This window comes from Panicum virgatum, chromosome 8K (assembly GCF_016808335.1).
Source record: "Panicum virgatum strain AP13 chromosome 8K, P.virgatum_v5, whole genome shotgun sequence".
Taxonomy (NCBI): domain Eukaryota; kingdom Viridiplantae; phylum Streptophyta; class Magnoliopsida; order Poales; family Poaceae; genus Panicum; species Panicum virgatum.
Genome location: NC_053143.1, coordinates 9,959,601 through 9,966,607, shown reverse-complemented (window position 1 = coordinate 9,966,607; position 7,007 = coordinate 9,959,601). Strand labels below are relative to the sequence as shown.

At 45.2% G+C, this 7,007-nt stretch overlaps 1 long non-coding RNA gene across 1 annotated transcript; it reads left to right on the top strand.

The window, feature by feature from the left end:
* The first annotated feature begins 2,264 nt into the window (after positions 1-2,264).
* Positions 2,265-4,430, top strand: LOC120643876. Its single transcript, XR_005663234.1, has 3 exons — positions 2,265-2,921; positions 3,008-3,110; positions 4,038-4,430. It is a non-coding gene; the product is annotated as an uncharacterized LOC120643876 (long non-coding RNA).
* The last annotated feature ends 2,577 nt before the right edge of the window (positions 4,431-7,007 follow it).

Here is a 7,007-nt window from a genome sequence, read left to right as displayed (position 1 = left end):
GCCCAAGGAGTGGCGATACCTATTATAGGTGCCTTTGGCGGATCTCCGCGGAGGACTACGCGAGGAGATGCTTGCCCCGGCTCGTAAGGACATATGCAATAACTATGATTTGTGAAACTTTGTAAATGTGCCTGCCACTTATTCACTATGCGGGTGGACCCGGTCCGAGCTAGCTATGCGCGTCACTAGACCTATTAGAAGTTGGGTATTGTGCGGAGGAGGCCTAGTGCGGGAGTAGCATGGCCTTGTACAACTCCGAATGGCTGGGGGAGGGCCTGACAACTCCAGGGCGGCTTCTTCGAGAGGATGCATCCCAACCTTGGGGAACAGGATGGTGCCATAGCGGTTAGTTTCATTCTCAGTAGAGTGGTGCCTCGGGGTCAGTCGGAGTTGCTTGCTGGCTGGCGTCGGGGCGAGTGGGTACAGGTGCGCAACCCCTGCAGGGTGAAAACTATACGTATAGCCGCGTACCCCGTCATGTACATTCCTACTCTTCTGTTACTTCATCTAATTTAGTGTACCTTGATATTTCTACCTCCCTCTAGTCCACTTCCCCCTGTGGAGTCAGATGAGGTGCAGGGAGCGGGAGTTCTTGCACCGACCTGGGCTTTTATAGACGGGAGATGACCGGTGCCGATATGGACCGTGTCGATGCATGACAGATGACTAAAATGCAACAAGGGCGTTTGCTATAGCAAATGCACAGACCCTATCGATCTCGTATAATTGCTGGTCCAGCCTCATGCATGCAAAATTAGATGCAGACAACCAATCACAGCTCGTCTTCCGCCACCCACCAGGAAGCATGCATGCAGAGAATCTTTTTTTTATTCGGATTGAAAAAATGCAATATCTCTTAAACCGTAGCTCCGATTCCAGATCCGTTTGCAGCGGGTTGTTGGAAAAATTGTGCTTAACAAACCGAGATCCATGAAGACTATATTTGATGACCTTATTTTTTCAAGTACGTAATTGCAACTTCACAGTACTATGAGTTGCAAGCACAGCTACAACACAATTGCAACTTGGCTGTAACCTAGTTAGCACTTATTGCAACCACTTAGAACCTAATTTTTACACAATTGCGACTAGTGCAACTAGTTACAATCTAGTTGCAAGTCTAGTTAGTGAAAGTTGTTACCCGTTATTACTCAATTACTACTTGTGCAAGTAGTTACTACTTATTGCAGGCTAGTTACTATTAGTTGCAATCGGTGCAATTATTAGTTACTAGTTAGTTGCAACCAAGTAGTACTAGTTGCAACTCTGATTACTACTAGTTGCAATCTAGTTATCGTTCCAGTTGCAACCTTATTACTACTAGTTGCAATTCAGTTACTTGCAATTAGTTACTACACAATTGCAAGTTAACCCCTACTCTAGTTGCATCCATAATTACAGATGAACCTAATTATAGAGATCAGATGCAAATAGTACATACAGTTGCAACTAAATAATATATAGAGTTGCAATCGGGTAGTATAAAAGATGCAATTTGCATAAAAAAAGTAAAACATATTGATGTTGGATCTTGTTTAATTAAGCACATTTTTTTGAGTAAGATGTAACAAACGGTTTGTCAATTGGAGTTACGGTCCAGAAGAAATTTTGTTTCAAAGAATTGAACCAACAAAAGAATCCATCCATGCATGCATGCAGTTAGGTTGACCTTTGTGCTAGACGACATAAATTAATATAGGAAGCATGCGTGTGCTGTGGGAGCCGGTTGGTTGGGCTCGGGTGCCTGGTCGGACAAGGCGCGCTTGTTGGCCTGGGTGCATTCTATATACAGAATGTACCCAGGTGCATTATACCATAATTCTATATATATATATATGTTATTCTACACCCTAGATTTTTTTGAGATTATACAGTACAACTCAGACACTCATGACGCACGCATACTCGCACCCCTATGAACACATGTACGCAAACCCTACCCTTATGAGCATATTCGAAGACTGAGCCAACAAAATCTCGAGATTGACGAAGTCACCACAGGCGTCTCGCTGTCAATGGGAACGTCGCCTACCACTTAATGCACAATGCCGTTAAATCCCAGAATATTTGCTCCCATGGGAAGTCGAACCCAGAACCTCAGGTGCTACAAAGGCTCTTGTAACTACTAGGCTACATGCCCTTTCACATTCTACACCCAGCACCCAACCGACCCAGCCAGCCCACCCAGCCCGTCACCCCCGTGCCCAACTAAGGATGGCAGCGGATCGGGTTCGGGGCGGGTATCCGCGGTTTTCGGGTTTTCGGGTTTTCGGGTTTCGGGTTCGGTTTTTGGTTTTCACCTGCGGATTTGCGGGTTCGGGTACCCGAAATATTTCGGGTTTGGGGCGGATCTTTAAATACATCCGCGGAGCTCCATCGGGTACCCGAAAATTTGAGCCCACAGCCCAATAACAGCCCATTTTAGAACCCTAACTATATAACCCCCTCCCCTTCTGGATCCCCCCGACCCCGACGGCCGTCACTCAGTCCTCACCCCGACCCCCCTCCCTCCCGGATCCAGATCCCCCCGAGTCCCCGTCCCCGACGGGCGACGGCCGACGGCCGCCAGGCCAAACGCGGCGACGGCGCGATGCCCCGACTGGCGACTCCTCTGGCCCCGTGACGCACCCATCCCCTCCCGCGGCCCACGTCGCACCCATCCCCATCCAGCCACCAGCCCTGCTACCCACGACGGAGGCCGGCGGCCGGAGTTCGACGCCGCCGCCCACCAGCGCTGATTGGCCCCGCTCACTTGGGTGCGGGTTGGGCGTGGGTCTTGACCCGACGTGGATGACCGCGAGTCGACTCGTGACCTGACTCCTCGCGAGTCCTTCGTTGTCGCCGCCGCAGGGAGGCTTCGGCTCCGCCACCTCCGCCGTCCGCCGTGCTCCTCCTCCGGTCCTCGAGGGACTCAGATCCAGGTGCTCCTCCTGACCTCCTCTGCATCACCCTTCCCTAATCCTCCTCCTTTTCCTCATTGGCTCACCCATGTTCATCTTCTTGCTAGATCTGCGGGGATGGGAATCGAGCAGAGCAGCGACCGCTGCAGCTGAGTGCGGTCTCTTTCTTCAGAAGCGAGGTCTCAACAACAGCTCAAGATCCAGCAGAAGGTGCGGCCTCTTTCTTCCCCAATTGAATAGCTCGTTCCAGTGCTGTCATAGCTCGAAATTGAAAATTGCTGCCGAATTAAATTGCTTCTCACTAACAGAATAACCCATAAATGTTAATTAAGCGGACTAGCAGCAGCCAACAGTATGGTTAACTTCACTATTGGTTAATTGGTTTAGATTCTAAAACAATTTCAAACTAGTGTCCATAAATGTTAGTGTAGGAGTATAAATAATCAACAGCATTTGACATGCTGACTATCAATCACACAGTGTTAATTTTTTATCATGCACATAAAACAGCATACCACAAAGAGGATATCAACCTGTGGAGTATTTTCGGAATATTGCAAAACTCGCCTATTGCTTTTCATGGTTACTTGCCAATTTATGTGAATCATGACATGGCTTTTCTTTACTTAAAAGATGACTGCATTACATGGTTTGACAAACATGTCATGCTTTGCCTATTCTACTTTGAAGTGCTTTGCCTATTCTACTTTGAATCTAGCTGCTAATGGTTTTTTATCAGGATTTTAGATTCCTCAAGTAAAATGAACCTTACCATATGCTAGCAAGGATTAGATGGAAAACACTGAGATATTTCATTCTCTATGACTTCTCGTGCTTTAGTGACAAAACAGATAGGGCCATTTTTCTGATGTAGTTGAAAAGAAGATGTATATCACTTTGTTTGGTACTGGCTGCTGACTGCTTCTATCAGGATTTTTTGCTTAGTCAAAGATGCAGACTTTTATGTTACTTTTTGAATGAAATTACATTTGCACCAGCCAGTCTGAATTAGCTCTCTGATGGTATTACATTTGCCATTTCTTAAGATGCCTCTGTTATAGCGAAATGTATGCTGCAATATTTTGATGCCTCTTGTTATATCATACAGTATGTGTTTGCCTTTTTTGCATTTGTCAGGAAGTGAGCAATGTCGGCTGTTGGTTCTCAAGCTGCTGCTGCATCTCAATCTGTTGGTTCTCGTCCTCAATCTCGTCCACGCCTTGCAGCCAATTCAGCAACAGCAACACAACCATCCAATTCAGCAACACCGGCAAGTGATTCTGCAACTGTAGGTAATCTTGATGTGGTAGAGGTAGAAGTAGAAGATGATGCCCCTGCTGCTAAAAAGAGAAAGCTAAGATCTGAAGTGTCTCTGTTTCTGACTTTCTGTGTTGGTAGCTGGTGGCCTTAATAGTTTGTCTCTGAGATCTGTAGATGATATTTTCTGCTTCTCATCTGCAATGCCTATATTTCAGTGTGCTTGGAATAATGAATGACCTTGGAATAATGAAATGGTGTTGCTGGCTTGCATTGCTGGTTTGAAAAAAATTCGGGTTTCGGATTACCCGTTCGGTTTCAGGTATCCGCGGGTTTCGGTTTTGGGTTTGAATTTGTACCCGAATTGGAGTTCGGGTCGGGTTCGGGTTTCAAGTTCGGGTTTCAGTTTTGGGTGCCCAGATACTCCACCCGAACCGAACCCGACCCGTTGCCATCCTTATGCCCAACCCGCTCGGCGAGGCCCACCCTGTTCCAGTTAACCCCTCGCCTCCCTCCAACCAAACAACCCCCCACCCCTCCTCTCCCGATCCAAATCAAGGATCAAACCAACACGGCATCTGCGAGCAGTGAGAGCGCGGCAGCCACTAGCCGGATGAGCGCGGTGGCGGCGGCCAGTAGCATGGCGCGGTGGCTGCGGCGGCGTCGAGTGATGTGGCGCGGAGGCCACGGCTGCGGCCGTGTCGAGCGGTGTGGTGCAGAGGCGTCGAGCGGGGCGTGGAGGCTGTGCGGCGTCCAACGGGCATGGCGTTGACCATCTGCTGTTGATCGTGCACAAGTAGGAGCAGAGGGAGAAACAGAGGTGAGACTCACACCCTCCTCCCCTCACCTTCCCATTCGTAGTTCCCATTTGTGAATTTTTTTAGAGGCTAGTTCAGAGATTTTTGTGTGTTGTATTTTCTAATGATGAATTGAAAAAAAATCATGTGCAACGTGCAAGCAGGCGATTACTGAATGCTCCAGTGCATTGTATTAAGCTGTAGATTATTTGTGTTTGGTTAGTCAGAGCATTGGAAGGCCAATACCGTTTTTTAGCTATCAATTTTTCTTTGCTTCAGTATTTTAGTAATTGTCCTAATCACCTTTGTTTTAGTAATTTTATCTTCATAATTCAGTAATCTAGTAACCCACAATCTCAGTAACCCATAGCGCATAGGTGAATGAGAAGCAAGTTGCAGGGCCTCGTTTGCTTGCAATGGAAGCAGGATCATTGTCTGCTTGCATTTTCACCCAAATCTATGCTGTCCAACCTCGGCACTAGCACTTGATTGCTCAAAGCTTGGCACTGTGTATGTTGGGTTTTCCACTATATTCGGTAATGCAGTAAGACACCCTGCTACTTTGTCAGTTTTAAATATTCGGTATTTTAGTAATCCTGTATCAAAATAATTCATTGATCCAATAATAATGTAATCCAAACGAATCTTAGTAATTTCAAATGTTCATTAGTATTTTTTTGGACAACACATGAGTGATTTCAGTAGTACATTTTTTTTAGCTTATGCTTTTCCTTTGAACAAGCAACAATATCCCTGCCCATTTGTTCCATATCCTATTCATCTTAATGGAGACACTGACAACTCCTGCATATGCTATTTTAGAATTCATATGCACCATCCAATGTCTTGAAGTGCATCCAGTTCATATTCCGGTGTTCGGCTCTTCAACTACTGATATTGCACATTTAGTACAATGCCTTTCTCAGTAATTATGTTCAGTAATCTAGCAGATTCGATTCAGTAGTCGATCCAATGTATTCAGTAATTTATCTTTGTTTAGTAATCTTTGTTATATAATTCTGAAATAATTGCTGAACCAATACAATTTAGTTGTTCCAAGCAAGAGTAAATATTGTGCTTTAGTAGTTCGAGCTATAGTAGTACCACCCCTCTTTGTAGTGTTCAGTAGTTAGCTTGTAAAGTTTCCGTAAATTTATTTCAGTTATTTTTGGATTTGATACTTAGCTAAGCATGTTATTAGCATTTTTAGTTCAGTAATTTGTTATTCCAAGAACAATTGTTCTTTTTTTTTGCTGTTTAGTTTAGTCTCAGTACTATGTTATTTCAGTAGTAGTATATACAAGTGTTAGCATAGCTGTTGATTACTGAGTCAGTATAGTAGCTTGTGTTAGCATCTACTTGGACATAATATAGGGCCCAACTTCTATACTACATGTCGTTCCACAAGCTCAACGACAGAAGACCCTTACTGGCTACGATTTAAGAGCTAGCTCCAGGGAAGCTTCACCATGTGCTCCAGGGCTCCAATTGAAGAGAGAAGATGCAAAAATGTGATATGTACAAATTTATCTGTTGTCGGTGGATGTTTTTTGAAGACTGCATGAGGCTATTAATTTGTGACTAATATGTATAGACATTCATGCCCGCCGCCAACTATATGTATATGCTTGGATTGTCAGTAATCTGAAGAATCAGTTATTCAGCATTATGCACTTACAGTAATTTCTCAAGTCTCTGAGGAATCATTATATAGTAGTACCCATTTGCATGCTTGGATTCAGTAATGGACAGTTTTCACTTCTCAGTTATTCAGTAACGCATATGTGTGTACATCCAGTAATACCAATGCACATGTAGATTCAGTAATACATCTAGTAAATTCTATGTATGTTTTTTTTTGGAGAAAGGGGAGCCGATCCCCCCTGCCTCATGGAGGCTTAAACGGCAGTGCAGCGCCACGGGTTCGAGCCCGGGCGGGTGCGCTCCCCACCGGGAGGCCGCAACAACCGAGCTACGCTCGGCCTGCATTCTATGTATGCTTTGGATTCATTAATCCAAAGATCCGTTTATTAAGTATTTTTTTATGTGCATC